A 21692-nucleotide genomic window follows, 5' to 3' on the forward strand; every position below is an offset into this window, starting at 1 on the left:
CCCACTTCAGTCAGTTCCTTCCCATCAATGACCTATTGTCCAAGGTCTCATTTTGTACTTATGTTATATATAGTTGGCATTTTTTTTTCCTTTTCTTTTCCCACTATTCTTGCCAGAAACCTGACACTAATTTGAACTGTTTATAAGCGGATAAATATGTCTGATACCATCTACTAACACCAAAAAGAAAATGCTTTATAAAATAAATGGCCAAAAGAAAAAAAAATGGAAAAAGTGCTTTAGCAAATAAATAATAAGAATCAAGATTAAAGATGCTGTGCTTGTGAAGTACCTCTTTTGCATCATTAGACAAATAACCACCATCCTCAAATGTTCTTTTCTCAGGCAATGCATCTAGCAATTCTGTGTAATTGATGAAAACGAGGTCTAAGTTTCCGAAAACACTATAAAGAGGTAATAATCATTACTAAATCACATAAATGAGCACTGGAATATGCATATGAAGGTTGTAAGCTTAAAGAAAACCAAAGCAAGTCATACCTCGGTTCCCTTTCACATCTCTTGGATCTTTCTTTTCCTTTGATATCCCAAAAACATCATGACACGGGTCCTTCATGGATGCAGAGAACAGCAGATCAAATTTGACAATAAAACATGATAAGAGAGCCAAGAAAAATATAGTGCAGAACAATAGATGACAAAAATGAAACTTAGAGTGCTTCTTACACTGGAAAATTCAGATTCTGATGTGCCACAGAGTTCGATTAACTTAATTTTGTCTACTTTGAGCTGAGTATTAAGAAACAAGTAAGTAAAAAATACTGAAAGGTTTTTCAATTGTTCTTTCCTCCACAGACACATACTAAACCAAAGAAGCAGATAGTATTAGCTACCCTTGTGTCTTTTTGCACACAAGTAGAATGCCATGCCAATTCTCTTATATCAAGCTGATTCCTACAAAACAACACCAAGCCTCATTTTACACAAATAATACAAACATCTATATATCTATATATATGTATGTGTATGTAACAGTAGTGATTGAGAATAAAATGAAGCACTGACTTGACACCAAGGCCATTCTGCAATGAATTGAAGGATCTAATGTAAGCCTTCTCAGACACACAATTCTGTACAAACAGATCCAGTTTGGTTCCAACTTTCAATACAAAACCAATGGAAACAAATGTAGTGTCACAGCTCTCAGTGATTATAGGATTGTCACAGTCTCACTCATCACTGTAGATTTTAATTGGGGAAGAAAATAAAAAGTTAACTCCACCTAAATTGTGTAGGGTTTCGCTGATCCAACAAACAGATGGGATTAGAGTATCCAAGCAATATTTAACATTTCTGAATTATGTGAATAACTATGATCTTTCCACCATGGAGCAAGAGAATGATGCGATCTGTTCTGAGGTTTATTATTTAACAACTTATTCTGTCACAATAAGGCCACTACCTGTGCTGGACTTGCCTACACATGATGCTTATGGGAGTGGATCATTGTTTGGAGCAACGTTGAACTCTTCAACTGACAAGCGCGAGAGCATCCACTTTGTGCAAAATAAAGTGCCTCACATTACTGTTTACAAACAGTTTACAATTCAATCACTATGTAATACAGACCTGATGGAACTCAAAATTACCGGCCAGGAAAAAAAAAACAATATTTATTAACACATTGATAGTAAAGAAAAATGCACATTTAACAGGTGAGATGCCGAAAGAGGGAGTAATGAAAACTAAACCAAAGTTAAAAGCATGCACCTACTTAAGTACTAAACCCATGTAAGAAACACATGTAATGACAATTGATAAGACATACTGAACCTGAAGCTTTATATGATTAGATATAAACAAATTGTGGCCATTGATGTGTGACAATAAATATATTCTCTGATCATTTCTCACCCCATGTTTCTCACAATGTCTTTGCATTGCAACCAAAAATGCAATATTTGTCAAATAAACATGAATGTCCTAGTTTAGATCTAAAATATATGGCACTGAGCATCATCTTCATCTTTCTTTGTGTGTGCAAGAGACTGTAATATTTGCAATATATATATATATATATATATATATATATATATATTTATATTATGGTGGAAAAAAAAAATTAAAAAGGGTGGATTTTCTTAGTGGTGGGACTCACCACTAAGATTTTTGTTGGCCATTAGACCATTATTTGGTCTCATTCTCTCCCTCTCTCCCCGGCAGTCAGCTGCTTCTCTCTTCCCCTTCTTTTTCTTTTTTCTTTTTTCTTTTTTCTTTTTCTTTCGATCAAGTTTTCAAAGCTTGATTTTTCCCACACCATTGAGAAATTGATAGTAGTACCTTAGGCAATGTTGAAGAGCTCGTTGTGGGCTTCTTATTGATCGGAGCAATTTTTAGTTTGGAACACTTGGGATTTCGAATTTCTTGGGTTTGAATTTCAAGATTTTGGAGCTTTTCTACAATTAAGAGGTAGGGGTATTCTAATTTGTAATTTCTTAGATTTTTGTGAATTAATTCCCTAAAATTGAAGTATAGCATGCTAGATTGTAAATTTTTCTTGAGAAATTGCCATGATGCTAGATATATCATGTGTATCTTTATGTGTGTTATGTGTAAATAATATATGTGTGTATGATTTGTTAATTGGATATGGAAAGTATGTTTTGTGATTATGTCCTTATTTTATATGTGTAATTGTCGAAAATTTGTTGACTTAAAGCATGTTATAAATTTATGAAAAAATTATTCTTTAGTATGAAATGTTGTTACGGTTTGATGATGTGAAAGTTATGGTAAATTATAAAACATAAAGCATTCATGCATCCATTGGGAAAGAAAAAAGGGAAGAGTATTTTTTTTAAAACCAATGGAATTGTTATGGGGAAACGTTTCGAAAGTGTTTGTGAAAAACCGGACGCCTAGGAGGCACCTAGTGGTCCGTGGTGTTAGTGTGGTCTAGAGGGGAGCTAGAGAGAGACTCTAGTGTGGTTGAGCTACCTAGGCCCAAACGACGCCATGGAGGTGCCATATAGTCGGGGAAAGCTAGCCAACCCTCCCTTCGTGACGCCTTGGAGGTGTTTTAGGTCGGATTGCACTAACGGTTTGGAAGTTGAAACGGTATTGTTTCGGAAATAGGGAGCAACATTGCATGGCATGGCATTGCATTGGCATACATTGTATATTTGGTGGTTATACGACTTGCGTATGTATTTGTTGATTAAATCGTTACTTTTCTTGTTTTTCCTAAGGCATGATCCCATTTACTTCTACTCTATTCCTTATATAGATTCACGGGGTCATAAGAGGTGTGCCTTAGACACTTCCTACTGAGCTTTATGCTCACTCCATCATTTTAACATTTTCAGGTCACGGGAAGGAAGTGGCGGATGACGTTCCTCCACAGGTTTTGACGGGTTAGTGGACTGTTTTGACATATTTTGTAACTATGATCTCATTTTATTATTATTATTATTATTATTTATAAACCCTGGGATGACACGTATATTATGTATTGACATATGAAATGACGGTAATGTTTTTAGTTGACCTCGGATTCGAGTAAGGACCCGGTTAACGATTCGGACCCTCGGGTTCGGGTCGTTACAAATTTGGTATCAGAACTTTAGGTTCGAAAACATAAGGACGATAGCTAGTGGCTTGCCTAAAGGGGTAGAAGGTTGACCTGCGTTGATTATGTGTTGGTGTTTATGTACTTGCTGTTTTATGAAGCATGCTTATTTGTTACTTGTTTATATGTTTACAGTTTTGAAGGCATGTCCATTTGCTAAGTGCCTACGTGTTTAAATTGCCGATATATGTAAATGAAGTGTTTATTGTTTTGAGAAGCATGTTTACTTATTACTTGCTTATGTATTACGGTGTTGAAAGACATGCTTTCTTGATAAGTGTTAACATATTTATGTGTTTAAATGCTAACATTTGTGTTACATGGCCATGTATGTGGAATAAATTGAATAATTATACATGATCCAACTATGTAAATGAAATGTGGAAGTATTTGAAAGCATGTTATACACGATAAGATGGAAAGTATGTGATACATGACGGTGGCAAGCAGTAAGCATGATTGGTGCAATTTTCTTTTATACTAATGTGACAAGTAATGAGCCTGATATATGCAAGCATGTTTCGTATAGTATTGCGGGTTTTATTCATTTTGCATATGTATATATCTATATTCCTATATGTTTATGCGGTTGAGCATTAGAGTGGTTGCTAGTACGGTAGAGTACTTGTCACGACGTTGAGGGTTGTGTAAGTTTTGACCTGAGTAAGAGAGGAGCTCGGTTGCTCCAAGGTTGTTGGGTATTGGTTCTTATCAAACTACAGGTGTTGACTTCTAGCTCGAGGATTGAGCTAGTCAGTGTGTAGTCATCCTGATTTTCTTGTTACATTTTGTGCAGTGCTTAGGGCACGACTTTAGAATGGGTTCATATTTCATGGCATGGTGTCTTTGTTGTGTGTGAGTTTCATGCATCAGTGGATGGTTTGTGTGACCGTGGAGGTTAGGTGTGCGAGTGAGGGTTTCGAGGGAGAAAGGTATGACCTTAGGAGGTTAGTGTTTGTGACTTGGGTTACGGTTTGGTGCGGAGGTTCTTTTTGAACCGATCGTGGTAGGTGTGACAGAAGTTGTTTGAGTCATGAATGTAGTCTATTGGTTGTAAATGTGTATTGCGGGTGTTCTGGTGCGGTCTAAGAAAGTGTGTTGGTTACGGTTGGTTGATGGGGGATTTTCCATTTTGAAAAGTTATGGGAGTGTGCTACGGGTAATCGACTCTTGGTGGGTCAATTGCATGGCTCGGTGGATGAGCGGAGTTATAAGTTGTCATCGTTGTTGAGAGAGTCTCAAGGTGATGTATAGTGGACAATTTTAGCTGTGTAGTATAAGATTGGACGATAAGGTAGGTATTATGTAATCATTGGTATGTTTGGTGGTTGCAAATGAAGTGATAGATGGTAGTTACTGTGTTACTAAATGAACTGTGTTTTAGGAATTGTAATCCGTGGACTAGAGTTGAACTTTACGTTGCGTATGGGGTATGAGGAGGTAGTTTTTTTTTTTTTAAGGATTTAAAGAGATAGACTGATGATTGGAATGATTGGGACGAGGGTGATCCCATAAATCTAGTTGGTAGCTGATAAGCGCCGAATACGGTATATTCAAGTGCCCTAAATTACATTAACAAAGTCCATTAATTGATTATTTTATATAGATTATCTCCATTTGCATGTTTTTGTACATTTTCAGGTTAAATTGCAAAAAGGAAGCAAAAATGATGCCTTGTGGAATTTTGAACAAAAAGGGTGCCAATTCTGAATTTCTGGCAGCAGTAGAACCTGACTTTTGTCGCCATTTTTGACCTAGAAAACTCAAGAACTGGACTTCGATCATAGCATAAAAGATTTAGAGCTCTGAATCAGCTTTCCAAATCTTCAAGCGGTTCGTCATTTGGAGTTCGGAGCAAAGAGTTATGATCTTCTTAACAGAGGTACGCAGAACTGCCTGGCAGCACTGAATTACTGCCTTTCTCCCCATTTTCGACCAACCAGACTTGAGAATTGGGTCTTCATCAAAACATGAAGTTTTTAAAGCACTGAATCAACTCTCCAAATCTTCAAACAGATCGTCATTCGGAGTTCGGGGCACAAAGTTATAGCCATTTTACCAAAGTAGGTCAGTGCTGAGCAAGAAGAGCATGTTGCACATTACACTAATTTAGAGTGCTCGAGACCACCCTTCGAGTGCTCGAAATTCTGGCAGATTGCACTCAGAAATGGCTCAATTTCAGCCACTTGCACATTGGTTTCCTCAATGCCATCTTCCTTCTTTATGAAGTGGTTGGAGGTGTTCCTTGGAGGAGAGAGAGCCTTGACTTGAGCTTGATAAGAGAGAGGGAGGACCACACATTATCAGGATCCTATATTCTAGCAAGATAGAGGAGAGAGAAGAGGGCAAAGAGGGGAGTTCTTCAAGCAAAGGAAGGAACACGAAAATGGAGTCTTGGATGGAGCTTCTTCCTTCTTCTAGCTTAGCAATGGGTAACTAACTCTTTCTCTAGGGAGGTGATGAAGTCCCTCCCTTGTAAGCATGTCCTAGGATAGTCTATTTTGGGGATTTGCCATGTATATTTTATGGTCTTTTCATAACCAAGAGCACCTCATTTGTTGTAATGAATGTTGATACATGTATGGATGATTTCTTTAAGTTGATTATCTTGTTTTAGATGATGTCTTAGAGTAATCATATTGCTTGAGTTTTCATGGTGAGAGTGGAAGTAAGGTTATGAAATGGTTTCATGGCATGTTGATAGGTGACTTTGATAGACCATTGCTTAGGAAATCCTTTGATGGTGTATGCTTAATCTCTAAATCCATGTGCTTTATCATTTTGTCAAGAACTTGATAATCTCTCATTTAAGTAAATGTGTATAAGCTACAATTTAGTTAGTTAGTCTAAGCATGTTTATCCTTTGATAGATTATACTTGTTTGAGAACTAATGTACCTCTTGATTACTTACATGGCAACCATGTGTTGCTATGTAAGTCTTGACCATCATATGTTGCTTTTCCCCCAATTTAGGTCTAATCTAGCATATGTATAGGGATGGAGGCGGATTCACTTCCCTAGTCTCCTCTTCTTAATCTTTTCATCCTAAATTCCTTGCAAATTAGTGTTTTATGCACTTTGAATTTCTAATTTAAGTGACAACAAACAAAACCTCTATGAACACCCCTTCATCATCCTAAGAATGACTCTAGACACTTAGGTTGCCTTAGACTAGCGCAGTCCCAGTGGTTCGACTTACCCGACCAATAGCCCTATTTTACAATGATTCGTGCTATTGCGAAGGTTGATGTTAATTGACCAACCGATCAGTAGCCCCATTTGACTTTCGTCAAGATCAAGAGTGTTCTGAGGAATGGTGAAGAGGAGAGGTAATGATGTTGAACCAATGGTGTGAAGTTATCTTACTTAGGCACGTAGATTGTCTTGTGAAGAATGGTTGGAGTAGTCGATTAAGTGTTAATGATTAATTGTGTTGTAGATGGTTTAAGAAGACATTTGGATGTTGAGCATTCTGGTTTTTGCGCTCATTTTTCCTTTGGGATTTGTCGGAATGGTATTGCTGTATAGAGATTCTTTTCTAGTAGTAAGTAGTGGCTGTTGTGGAAGGTATCGAGAGTAATACTATTTTTTTGTTATAATGGTGTCATAGGTTGAATTGCTTGGTGGTGACTTGGTGATCTGGTAAGATGAAAGGTTTGAGTTGTCATTCGAGGATGATGGTAGTAGAGGCGTTATGGCGTTATGTTTAGTATTGAAGAGCAGAATGGTTTGGGATATGATCAGAGGGTGAATTGGAGAGTATGAGTTATTGGATGTTGTCGGGTAGGTGATGGGATTGTGCGCCAGTTAAAGCAATTGTGGTCGACTTAGTCTTTGGAGCCAGAGAGGACGATGTTGCCAGATAGGCACCTTTTTCTTTTGACGAGTCAGTGGGTTATTGTGACTAAGGTCACGAGTGGGGTGGGCACGGTGATTGAGGCAGTATCGTCTGGGAAGATAGTGATGGAACAGGCAGTAAAGTGTCATTTTATGGCATTGGGGTTGTCATTTGGGAATGACGAGATGCAGTGTCTAATGGGTTGTGATCGTTTCTAGTGTTGGTCTGTTGTGAGCATTAATGCTCTTATCTGATGGTTGTGTCATAAGTTGTATTTTAGTACTCGACGAATGAGTGGTAGAGATCTGATTGGTTTTGGTTAGCATGGGCGTTACGGGGTATCATATGCGATGTTTCTGTGTTGATAGTGTATGATGATCCATTAGTGGCAAAGTCACCTAGAATTGAGTTCGTAGTTCCGTACGGGTATCCATTTGGTTCTTCTCTTTGTGTGAAAGTAGTTTAGTTCATCTCATGTGAGATTGGGTGTCCATGGTTGGACAGTTGGTATGTAGCATGTGACAAGGTGTCGGGTGCATTCAGGTGCGAGTCATCAGTCTCTTGTGAGAGCGAGATTTGTTACCCTTTCTGTTTGTTTTAGTCCTGACAAGGACGTCGTTTGTCGTAATTCTTGTTCTCCATTTAGGAGTTGTGCGCGTCCGCGGATGGACAGACCTATGTGTGGTTTGTTACGCTGTTAGAGTTCACTGGTAAAGGTTTGGTTGTAAGAGTTGACTCACTCCCACGGAGGGAGGTAGGGTCTTTGGTTTTGGTGGTGCTTATTTTGAAAGTGGTCTTGACTATTGGTGTGTGAGGCAGGAGTTGCTGAATAAGGATTGTGTGTTTCTAGTGTATGGTACTAGTGGTGATGGCTAGGGATGTGTTGTGAACTGTAAGTTCGAGGATGGTTAGGTGATGTGATGTGAGTCATGTACTCAGATGTTTTTATAGGCGTTTGATTCGAGCAGTGTCTTGAGGACAAGTGTTGATGTCGCTTTAGAACGTTTGGTGCTGTGTTATTACGAGCTTGTTGGGGTTGTATGATTAAAGCATGATTGGAATTTTTAGAGTAAGTATGTGACTGTTTAGCCGTTATGGTTACGTAGAATGATGGATTGATAGCGAGTGAATCTCATAATTGTCTTGTGGACTGCGTGAGAGTGTGTATAAGGTTTGGACCTGAGGACAGGAACGACATATGTGTTGAGACCGGATCGATGATTAGAATGGCATGGCAAACCATTTCTCCTGAATCAGTCCCTCTTAGCATGATGTCGAGTCAAACGTCAATGATTATTTCAATTTGTCAGGGATAGGGAGAGCACGATATTGCGCGTTGTGCCGGTGTGATAGTGTGGATTCAGATGATTTGTTTTGGGTGACGAAGCGTGTTTGGTAGTACCAAGTGTCTGGTATAGGGTTTGCAGTTCGATCATTAATTATTGAAGATTTTGTTTTGAGGATTTGTGACCTGAGTACAGGATAATTTGTTTTATTATTCTGGTGATTCATGATTATGTAGTCGTTGGGAGATTCATTATTTAGTCATCTTGAGGATGATAAGTTTAGTGATTGCCGCTTGGTGTGGTTGGTAGTCGTATAGGTATGTAATGTTGTAGTCAAATGTTAGGTAATGAATGTTTAGTTTAATAGAGATGTGTAAATTATAGTTGAGCTTGATTGCAAGATAGACGGGACTCTTTGCCTGGAGTTTTGTGTGTCATGTAACGACCCTAAAATGATACCAATTATATAAATAAATAAATAATCGGCATGACCTCTACTGAAAAGGGTCCTATTACAACTTGCTTAAATGCAAAAAAATGCAATGGCCTCTCTTCGACCTTCAAAACTTATCTAATATGTCCCAACACACAATACAAATAATATATTTCAACATCCCTTTCATCCATTCATTATGCCTCGACATAGTTCATCTCATGGTGGAACAACCACATACCATTTAATCCAAATATTATAATTACAGTTCCAAAAAAAATATGGTTAAGATCAAAAGTCCATGTCTTATAACATTTAGACAACTTATATTAAAGTTACAGCCCATGAATATAATTACAATAACAAGAGTCCATAAGTCTCCGTACAGAATACAATATGCTAAGTTTTACAAAAATAGTGAGACTTGATACAAAAACAACAAAATAATCTTCTAATCCATATTAAGCCTGTGGTGGAACGTCATCCGCCACTTCTTTCCCATATCCTGAAAAATGTTAAATAATAGGGTGAGCATAAAACTCAGTAGGTGGTACCTAAGACACCTCTTGTGACCCTGTGAATCCAAATAATGAATAGAAATATAGAAAATGGGATCATGCTATGCCATGAATAAATATAACAAATTACAAGGCCAAAATGGACAATGTGATGCTAAGGAATGCTATGCCATGCATGTCGCTCCCCATTTTCAAAATCATTTCCATTCTCCACTTTTCAAACTGTTAGCATAACCCATCCCTTAGTGACTCTTCGACGACACGAGAGAAGGATTGGCTATTGTCCCTGACCTTTGGTAACTCCGCGGCGTCATTTGGGGCCAGCTAGCTCAACTACGCTAGAGTGATTTTTCTAGTTCCCTCTAGGTTATATTAACGTCACGGCTAACTCCTCGGCGACCGGGTTTTTCAAAAAAAATTCTTTAATCAAAACTTTATCCTAAAACCCCTTTTTCATTCACTTCAAATCATTTTGCCCTTTTTCATGCCCAATGCTATGCATGAATATTACATGCGCCAATATTCTGAAAATGAAGAATTTATACTACACAAATTAACATGCTTTTTTATAGTAATTTCCAACAAGTTAATAAACACCATAGGCATGGAAATTTAACACTTAAACATATTTTTCATACAAATCAATTAATACACAGAATCATAGATTTCATACATAACAATTACATCATTTTAAAGGCAATCAACTCAAATTAAGCATGTTTGACAACAAATATTGAAAAAAATTCACAAAGGAACAAGAAATTGGGAATTAGAAACCCCTACCTCACTTAGATGCGAAACCTCCAATTTTGTGCCCTAAATTTCGAAATCCAAGGATGTTCTAAATTGAAATCAGCTCCAATCAAAATGAAGGACTCAACAAGCTTATCAAATTTGCCTTAAGTGGCAAAATCAAATTCCCAAAGTAGAAGAGAGATCAAGCTTAATTTGACGTGGAAAAGAAAAAGAAAAAAAAGAAACCAGTGTGAGAGAGAGAGCCTAACATGAGAAAGTGAAGAGAGAAATGAAATCAGCCCAAAGTGGCCTTAAGGCCATTAATCTAAATAGCTTGTGGGTCCCACCACAAAAAAAAAAAAAAAAAATCTCACCTAACATTAATATATATATATATATATATATATATATATATATATATATATATAATATAAACATTACATGTCCTTTTAGGGAGGAGTTGGGATTGGATATTGTCATGTTCGGTGGTCTAGAGACCGTTCTTCTTTCGAGTTTCAGAGTCTTGCATAGCAGTGTAAAGTAGACCGATGTCCGTTGAGAGTTGGATGTAGGGCCTAGTTGGTCTCGTATTCTGATGTCGTGAGTAATGAGTACCTTCATAGGATGGTGAGCATTGTGTTTTTGTGGCAGTGGTGTGTGATTGCCTGGTGACGTCCGGTGTCAAAGGTAATAATGTTGGCGAGTTCATGATTTTGGGGTTTTGTGAGGTGTTCTCGGGAAGGGGTGTGGTTGTGGGCCTCTTTTTTTAAAGAGGGTAGATTTCGAGGACGAAATCTTTTAAGGAGGGTAGATTGTAATATTTGTGATATATATGTGTATGTATGTATATATATATATATATATATATATATATATATATTGTGGTGGGAAAAAAAATTTAAAATGGTGAATTTTCTTAGTGGTGGGACCCACCACTAAGATTTTTGTTGGCCATTAGACCATTATTTGGTCTCATTCTCTCCCTCCCTCTCTCCCCGGCAGCCAGCTGCTTCTCTTTTCCTTTTCTTTTTCTTTTTTCTTGTTCTTTTAATCAAGTTTTCAAAGTTTGATTTTTCCCACACCATTGAGAAATTGATAGTAGTACCTTAAGCAATGTTAAAGAGCTCGTCGTGGGCTTCGTATTGATTGGAGCAATTTTCAGTTTGGAGCACTTGGGATTTCGAATTTCTTGGGTTTGAATTTAGGGATTTTGGGACTTTTCTACAATTAAGAGGTAGGGGTGTTCTAATTTGCAATCTCTTAAATTTTTGTGAATTAATTCCCAATAATTGAAGTATAGCATGCTAGATTATAAATTTTTCTTGAGAAATTGCCATGATGTTAGATATATGATCTGTATCTCTATGTGTGTTATGTGTAAATAATATATGTGTGTATGATTTGTTGATTGGATATGAAAAGCATGCCTTTGTGATTATGTCCTTGTTTAATATGTGTAATTGTCGAAAATTTATTGATTTAAAGCATGCTATAAATTCATGAGAAAATTCTTCTTTAGTATGAAATGTTGTTGCGGTTTGATGATGTGAAAATTATGATAAATTTTGAAGCATGAAGCATTCGTGCATCCATTGGGAAAGAAAAAGGGAAAAAGTATTTTTTAAAAACTAATGAAATTGTTTTGGGGAAATGTTTTCGAAAGTGTTTGTGAAAAACTGAACGCCTAAGAGGCGCCTAGTGGTCCGTAGTACTAGTGTGGTCAAGAGAGGAGCTAGAGAGAGTCTCTAGTGTGGTTGAGCTACTTAGGCCCAGACGACGCCATGGAGTCTAGGTGCCATGTGGTCGAGCAAAGCTAGCCAACCCTCCCTTCGTGACGCCTTGGCACTACAAGAAAAATGACTTTTAACCACGGTGGAAAAAACTTTCTATCACGGTTTTGAACCGTGGTGGAAATAGCCGTGGAAGTAAAGTAAAGACTTTCTACCACAGTTTTGCACCGTGGTAGAAAGTACCACGATTCCGCACCGTGGTAGAAAGTCGTTCTTTTTACCACGGTTATGCACCGTGGTAGAAAGTGTTATATAATTTTTTTTTTCCCCCCTACTACTAGCCTTGCAAGGACCCGAGAAACAAACCCTAAATAAATAAAAAATAGCATCATAACCAAAATAATTTACAACTAACCAATAACATCATACATATATATATATATATATATATAAAATTCCAAATCATTGTTTTATACAAAAATTAACCATATACAAATTTCAAAGAAGTACGTGATCCATACCTTATATATTGACTTAACCAAAATAAAACAAAAATTCTTCATATCTTCTTGCAACTTCTTCATGAGCCATACAAAAAATATAGTGGCAACAAAAAAAGTAACGGCAACCGCAACCTGCAATCCTAGCAAAGCAAGCATTATAATAAACGTACATTGAAAGATCTACTCTTCATATTAACTCAAGCAAAGCAAGTATTAACATGGTCTTAACTCAAGCAAAGCAAGTTTAGTGTGTCAATGAAATAATCCCAGGATTAAAGCTTAAGCATGGCTTATTTGGTCTGACTAAATATTGCATAGTTTGTCAGCACGTCAATGTTATTTCGCTGGAGAAGGTGATCAAGCACTTCATGCGTCTATCCACTGAGAAAGCTGAATTAGCTTGTAGGTAGGCTGAGGCACAAGCCTTATAAGATCTCGATGTTGATGCCCTTGAAGCTGATGAAAGGCCTGAATATCTGATGCTAAGCCATGTCAGTGGTGAGAAGGGAAAGGACAGATCTGACTGTGAGCTTGTGACCCCTTGGTTTAAGTTCTAATGGGAGACCCATAGAACAGTTCTTGAAATACTATGGAACAACTTAAAGTTGGAGGCATTTTATGCGGTAATTTCTGCTAAAAACAGATTCTTTTAGAAAGTTTAGTAGATCTATTGTTTTTTTATAACGTTTCTTCTCTTCTTTTCAAAAGGAAGCGCCTAGTTTAATTAAATGCTAATTTATGTTGCTATACCTATTTTAGGATATGCTACCAATAGTAATGGAATCAAATAAATGATCTAGGATGGTTTGTCAGCCATATTATATGGACTCAGGTACTTGTGTCTTGAGTTGGTAAATGTCAAAGCAGGTAACTGTCTAAGGTTAAATATATCAAATACCTAAATCTGAGGACACTGTTAAATAAGAATTATTATTGCCTTGGATGATACGTCTTTTATGTGACATTGAGATTTCAAAAAAATATATATTATATGATGAGAAAATTTTCATTTCTGTAAGAGAAACAGTTAAATTTGTGACTATCTACTGTAATCAAATCTGTAGCGAGTGCTCTAGCATGCTTTATTTATTTGTATTCATTATGTTGAAACAGTTGGATACTATGTCAAGGACTGATGTGGTTTCTTATTTAGCATGAAGCCATCCGAGTCATTTGAGGAATTCTGTTCTTTATTTACATAATCTTAATAGACTAATAAAAAATATATATAACCTGAATTGTTCCTGGGGAGGGAAATTGTTGCACTTGATGGAGTATATGGTCAATAATAAACGAGTACTTGTACTTTTTGCATCTCTCTTCTTCTTCTTCTTCTTTTTTTTTTTTTTTTTTTTTTTTTCCTCTTTCCCTCTATCCCTTACCCTTTATTCAAATGAGATTTATTATCTTGGGTCAGTTTGGCTGACTGAGACTCAATTAAAACACATAGCTTGGGATGGTATGACCTCACCGCTAAATCTAATTAAAGGGGTTATGGAGGAATGTGTCTTTTGTTGTAATAGTGACTGGGAAAGGTTGATATGATAATCATTCTTTAGCATGTTGTATTTATATATTTAGTCAATTCATGGCATGACAAGATTCTAAGAGTTAAATTAACTTCAAAATTTTGTTTATAGATGACAGCACACCGTGCCTTCCAGTTCTGCAAGCAATACAAATGCACAACAGAGTTTCGGAGGCTGTGTGAAATCATTAGGAATCACCTGGCAAACCTTAACAAATACAGGGACCAGAGGGATTGGCCGGACCATAGATAGGCTCACTATGTAAATAAAGGATTGAATTTCACAATTTAGACCAGTTTATTGGTCGCATATTATAGCAAGCTTATGAATGCAGCTATTTATTTTCCTCCAATTGTACCATTATCACTCCCTTTAACTCAAACTAGGCTTTCTCAGTTTTTTCTCAACCATGGAGACCATAATCCCATAGACTTGTGTTTTTAAGAGTTAGACTTGCACCAGATACATTGAAATATGCAATCAGATATGAAATTAAAATGAAAGACAGAAAGTTGAAATCTATGACATTTGGTGAAAAAAAATATAAAAATTTAGCAATTTAGCATTAAACACAGAAAAATTAACGTAGGTTGACGATTATGTTTGCTTACAATGCGTTGTTCAGGAGTGGTCCCTCGCTCAACTACAGCAGCTGGTATATTGGGTGGCAAACCGTGGTGTATCAACTTTTGTGCAAGAGAAGGGAGAGTTGACAAACCTATATAAACAACCAAAGTTGAATCAGGGTCCGCTGCATTTTCTGCAACAAACAGGGGGTCTGTTCCTCCATTTCTTGAGTGGCCCGTGAGAAATCTAACACTATTTGCAACACCACGGTGGTTAAAGGGATCCCCAGTTCTGCTGCTATTCCTGAAGCGGCAGTGATGCCTGCAAAGCATTAAGGATATGAATTATATAAATACCTCCCCAAGGCTAACCACATGGAATCAGGTATGTGTATCGAGTGTGGATGTGTATCTAAGTGTCAAACCTCCTCAATACTAAGTCTCACAATACAAGGACTTGGCTCTAAATGTGTTGCAAAGTTGGGTACCATTACATAAAGACATCCTAAATATTTGAATAAATTATATATTATGTAATACTATAATATATTATGTCCTTTAAGGATAAACTTAGTTAAAACTTAAATAGATGAATATAGATGAAGAAAGGGAATTCCATTTATCTCAAAAATATGAAACATTCTCCCACATCAAATTTGAGTTTTTTCTTCTTACATCACCACACATAAAAGTTAAGAGAAGGGCATCCCCTGTCTAATTGGACATTGTGTCAACACAAGTTCTATGGCCATATCCATACATGTGCAAAATCGTATTGACAAAGGTACAATGAAAGGTACAAGAGATTCCATGTAAATAAGAAAAGTAATTTAACAAAAGAAACAACACAAAATCAGCCAGAAGAAACAACAACGGCATTAGGAGGAATAGGAAGGCCATACTGAAAAATGTTTTGGGTATGATATAGTTTCATCCATCTTCTCCATCCTCGTATGGTGACATTGGGGTCGTATGGAGAATCTACTCTTATATATTTCATCGTAAAAAATGTTATGCATGTTGTGTGATGGCATTTACAAAGAGTATCAACTTCCATATACTTCTTTATTCTTGTACTCTCTTCACTTGGGATAACATGATGTGTCTTGTCTCTCATTTTTCTATTGATGGCAACATGATGCTACTTGTCAAAGAACAATGCACAGATTGTTTTGCACATGAGAACATAGAGAACGAAAATCTCAAGGCATCTTGAGAAAAGCGTATGTGGATATGTTTGCATAGTATATTTGATCATCGGTCACAACATCTTTCACTTTAATGAAGTCGTTCCTATATATTAATGTGACTCTTTCAAATTTGTTTGTTTTTCTGCCCATTTTATTTTCTTTCGCCCTTTTAGTCTGCTTCATGAACAACAAATTTTCTATGTGATAAAGGAAATCAAGGTATTCCATCACTCAATCTCTTCCAAACAATGCCAATCAAAGGACCTTAAAATCATCATCCCATTACAATGAAGGCTAAATATATTATGAGGAAATTTCATTGTCGAATTAAAATTGGAAAAACAAAGCCTAAAGAGTTTAATTCTAATGATGGACTTGTACTCTATCAAACAATTGTACCTGGAATAACTTGCACTTCAATCCCTTGTTGTTGCAAGAAATCCATCTCCTCCCCACCTCTCCCAAACACCTGATAGACCCACAGAAATTCAGGACAAAAAAACTAATTTTTATTATAAAAAAACAAAGTTGACATTTCTAAGGTACAGCTTGTTGAAGTATCTAAATATATATTTTTAATCCTGCTTGTTTAAGTTTCTTGCTAAGAAGTTTTTGTTCTAACAGTTTTCACATGAAAACTCACCAGTGGATCACCTCCTTTAAGTCTCACAACTGTGGCTCCAGCTTCAGCAAAACTCAGAAGCAACTCATGAATTTCCTCCTGCAAAAATCCAAGAATTACTTCTCTTGCAGAACAATAATCCATTAACGAGCTCCGAAAATATAGTGACAAAAAAATAAAATAAAATAAAATTTTAGAACTTAATTTGTTAATCATTCAAGACCTCATAGAACAATGAACTCCACAAACATAGTCCACTGGCCAATACAACTACTCAATTTTCTTTCAGTTTGTCCAAATAACATTCTGAATTTTTGTTTAATTTGTTTTCCTCCATTTGCTGAGCAGCAAAATTGGGAACCACATTCATGTAATCATATAATTTAATCTCCATTTCTGAAGTATGAAAATCTCCTAACCATTTTATTTATTTATTTTTTTTTTCATGCCCAGATTCAAATTTTCTTGTTGTAACGACCCAAATCCTCAAGGATCTGGATCATTAAACGGATCCTTACCCGACCCAAAATCATCCGAGGGTAAAATAGTCTTTTCATACTAAATTTAAATATCAAAGCCCGAAGAGGGCAAAATGGTAATTTATCACAATTCAATAAATTGAGACTCAAGGGTACAACGGTCATTAACTTGTATTACATAGTAAATAAAATAAGGTTCGGGGCAATATAGTCCTTTCGGGGGTTAAAATATAATTATGGCATTTTATTGGGTCATAAAATAATTACTTGCAACTTTAAATGGATGCCAAAGTGTAATTTGAGAATTTAAAATAGTAATTACATACAAAAGACAGAACCGGTCGACGTATATACACTATACGTCGACTGGTTTGGGCTATGAACAGTGGAAAAACCCACTGCCAAGATATACGTCGACTGGAACGTGATACCGGTCGACGTATGGGAAGCCATACGTCGACTGGTTTGGGATGTGTACAAGATTACCACACTGTAAGATACTGGTTTAGGTCATTCACGTTCAAAATGCATACAGTCAGGATACCGGTCGACGTATGGGATGCCCCACACGTCGACTGGTTTGGGTTATCCAAACTCGATTGCCACTGTTCAAGGAAAAACCAAACATTTGATGCTCAACCACCCACGCCATTACACTTGCGTACATAAATTAAGATATACTTCCACATCAAATTGTAATAACAACCACCACGTTGATAACATAATTTACAACACGTTACTTAGAATACACATACTGCTTTTGAATGAGTAAAACTTAATCACATTATCCAATGTCCATTTACATGATTAGTCCACATATTTTACATGTTGCCAAAAAAAATACAACACACTTCATGTCATGTACTTTACAAGGTAGTTTCAAGTTCTACAAAAATACATTCAAAAATGCTTTCACATTCCCTTAGCCCTGTGGTGGATTATCATCCGCCAAATCCTTGCCGTGACCTGAAAAATATTAATTATGTGGGGTGAGCAAATTACTCAGTAGGTGACGCTTAAGACACGTCTCTTGTGTCCCCGTGAATCCAACCAAAGAATAGGACAATAGGAATGGGGATCATACATTCTCGGAATAACACAACGTAACAACAAGTCTCATTATAAACAATAGAATGCTATGGGATGCAATGCATGCCGATGTCGCTCCCCATTTTCAAACCATCACTTCCAAACCGTTAATGTAACCCCCTTTGGTGACTCCGCAGCGCCGAGAGAAGGATTGGCTACTGTCCCTGACCTTTGGTAACTCTGTAGCGTCATTATGGGGCTCAGATAGTTCAACCACGCTAGGACAATCTCCCTAATTCCCTCTAGGTTACATTAACCTACTGGCCCGTTGGTGACTCCGCAGCGACCGGGTTTTAACAAAACACTTTCATCAATACATTCTTTCCCCAAAACTTCCCATTTTCATTTCAAAATCAATTCTTCCCATTTCATGCCCAATGTAAATGCATAGATGCATTTATGTCATGCCAATGTTCATCATCTCACAATTAGCTCAAATTTAATTAGCTAACACAATTCATAAGAACTTTTAAGGAAGCTACAACATGCTTTTACACAATAGAAACAACATAATGGAATTATAAATTCAACACTTAGACATGTCCTTCATACATCATTTATAGTATATTAGTAACACAATGAACACATAACTCAACATATAGCATGCTTCTATATACAATCAAGTTAACACATATTCATTCAAATTCACATATTCTCAATTAAGTAATGTTAAACTAAAATCAAAGTAATTAAGCATGCTAAGGCACAATTCAAGTAGATTAATTCACTAAAGCGCAAGAACTTCGTGGATTAAGAGCCCCTACCTCAAATTGACACAAAACCCTTGAAATGGGTCAAGGAATTCGAAAATCAAGGAGGGCACCAAATCTGAAATTGCTCGTATGAATGCGTAGAGCTCGTCGTACTCTTCGTTTTGCCTCAAATGGCTCTCAATTTCTTCAAGTATTGAGAGAGTTATCTTATTTCTAAGATTGGAAACCAAAATGAAAAAGAAAAACAAGGAGCAAGAGGGAGAGAGAGAGACGCACGGGAAAGAGAGAAGTAAGAGACCAAAAATATGGTCTCTAACTCAAATTTGGGATGGTGGTGGGTCCCGCACACTATTTCTTTTCTTTTTCCTTTTTCTTTTTGCTTCAATTTTACACCACATACACACACGAGTGCACCACATGCAAAAACTACTCAATCCACATAATTTAAAATGTACACAATGCAAATAGACCCAACCACAATCCCGTACACATAACGTGAAAAGATGAAAATGCCCTTGCGGCGACAAAATTCTGAAAAAATTAAAAATGGTGAAAATCGGAAACGTCACACTTGTAAACATAATTGACAACAAATAAAAAAATTAAAAAGATGGAGGAAATTGAGGAGTTTGTTTTTTTGAACAATCTGAAATGATATGCCAATATGGGTTTTGATATAGGTAATAGGTTTTGAAATTTTGATTCTTGTAGATTTTGTAGTTTGCGGTTGCAGAGAGAGAGAGAGAGAGAGAGAGAGAGAGGGCAAGTTCAGAGTGGAGAACGAGAATAGAGATGGAGGCGATTGGGGAGGCTGAAATGATTTGCCCTAAAAATATTTATATTGAATAAATGAAGAAATGACTTATCAGTTAGCAGTTACAGAGAGAGGGGCTTGAGAATTGAGAGTTGAGAGACAGCGGGCCAGCTGCTGAAGCTTGCGAAAGGCGAACCAGAACTGGAACAGTGGCCGGTGATGGAAACTAAAGGATATGGGTTTTGATTTTTTGAACAATCTGAAATGATATGCCGATATGGGTTTTTATATAGGTAATAGGTTTTGAAATTTTGATTCTTGCAGACAGATAGATAAACTGAATTATATGGGTTTTGAACTTCTGATTCTTGTAGATTTTGTAGTTTGTAGTTACAGAGACAGAGAGAGGGCAAGTTCAGAGTTGAGAACGAGAATAGAGATGGAGGCAATTAGGGAGGCTGAAATGATTAACCCTAAAATTATATGTGTGTGTCTGTACGTGTGTGAGTATATCTATTTTTGTATATAAATATTATTTTTTTATTTTTTTTAAAAAATAACTAGCAAGAATAAAACCCGCGTACGACTCAGTGAAAATATTTCACTTTCCACCGTGATAGAATAAATTACTACCACAGTTTTTCATTAACCGTGGTAGAAAGAGCGACAATAAGCCCCACATAAATCCAAGTGAAATAAATTCACTTTCTACCACAGTTATTTTAAAACCGTGGTAAAAAATATAATTGCTACCACGGTTTTCCTTTAACTGTGGTGAAATAAGTTCACTTTCTACCATGGTTATTTTATAACCATGGTAGAAATATATAATTACTACTACAGTTTTCCATTAACCGTGGTAGAAAGGCTCTTCTACCACGGTTTTAAAATAACCGTGGTAAAAAAATATGCTTTCTACCACAGTTATTTTAAAACCATGGTAGAAAGTGCGTAGTAAAAAATTGTTTTTCTTGTAGTGTAGAGGTGCCTTGGGTCGGATTGCACTAATGGTTTGGAAGTTGAAACAGTATTGTTTCGGAAATGGGGAGCGACATTGCCTAGCATGGCATTGCATTGGCATACATTGTATATTTGGTGATTATACGACTTGCGTATGTATTTGTTGATTATTATCATTACTTTACTTGTTTTCCCCGAGGTATGATCCCATTTACTTCTACTATATTCCTTATATAGATTAACGGGGTCATAAGAGGTGTGCCTTAAACACTTCCTACTGAGCTTTATGCTCACTCCATCAGTTTAACATTTTTAGGTAACGGGAAGGAAGCGGCGGATATGATACCCCCGGATTTCCGAATGCGTGGTGGCGAGGCCCACGCTCGAATACTCGAGGATATCAAAATAAATTGATAATAAACGAACACAGAGTACAAAAGAATAAAAGAGAATAAATAAAATGCTGACAAGAAACTAAAATGATAATCTAATAATAAACCTCAGAATATATTTCCATTAGTTAATAAACTCTTCTGATACAACTGATCCTTCAAAATACAACTCGGGAATCCAGACTGTGCGGACCCCTTGAAAATCCAAACTAAACAAATGACAACAATAACTGTCTAAATCAGGAAACTGAATCATAAAGGAACTCCTATGTAGCATCGGAAGAATGAAGTAAACTGATCCTCGCTCAGCACAAACAACCTCTACTCCTGACGAACACCTGAAAAATAATGGTGGGTCAAGCCCACAAACAAGTTCTACTCTACTACAGTTCAAGCAGAGATCCGATACACGTATACATCCTAGTCAATCCAACAGTAACTAATAGTCCGTATATATATATATATACACACACTAAAGGAACCTCACTAGACTATAGGATTGTCTCAACCTGAATAGTAGGCAACATGCAAAACGCACATATAGTGGGCATGAGTACCTAGACCTACCAGGGTACACAACTACACTTTATCTAGCTACACATCCCTGGCGATATACGCGCCCTAACCACTGATCCTGAGACTCAAGCTCATATCATGGCACCAAACTTATATATATATAATCTAGTAACCATCCTATCCAGTATAAATTAATCCTCCATAAGTCGTTCAACTTGTTCAGCTGACCTGACTTGAATATAAGTAGGA

General features: G+C 36.7%; 1 long non-coding RNA gene and 2 pseudogenes across 1 annotated transcript; 1 reads left to right on the forward strand and 2 right to left on the reverse strand.

Annotated features, from left to right (window-relative positions):
• Window positions 1-84: 84 nt before the first annotated feature.
• Window positions 85-1198, reverse strand: LOC132270248 (origin of replication complex subunit 6-like; annotated as a pseudogene).
• An 884-nt stretch (window positions 1199-2082) lies between these two features.
• LOC132271706 (uncharacterized) lies at window positions 2083-6167 on the forward strand. Its single transcript, XR_009469773.1, has 3 exons — window positions 2083-2430; window positions 3327-3374; window positions 5231-6167. It is a non-coding gene; the product is annotated as an uncharacterized LOC132271706 (long non-coding RNA).
• A 3268-nt stretch (window positions 6168-9435) lies between these two features.
• LOC132271708 (S-adenosyl-L-methionine-dependent uroporphyrinogen III methyltransferase, chloroplastic-like) lies at window positions 9436-16908 on the reverse strand (annotated as a pseudogene).
• Between the last annotated feature and the right edge of the window lie 4784 nt (window positions 16909-21692).

Source organism: Cornus florida, unplaced genomic scaffold (assembly GCF_030987335.1).
Source record: "Cornus florida cultivar Cherokee Brave unplaced genomic scaffold, ASM3098733v1 CherokeeBrave_3.0.0_Hap2_Chr08, whole genome shotgun sequence".
NCBI classification, from domain to species: Eukaryota; Viridiplantae; Streptophyta; class Magnoliopsida; order Cornales; family Cornaceae; genus Cornus; species Cornus florida.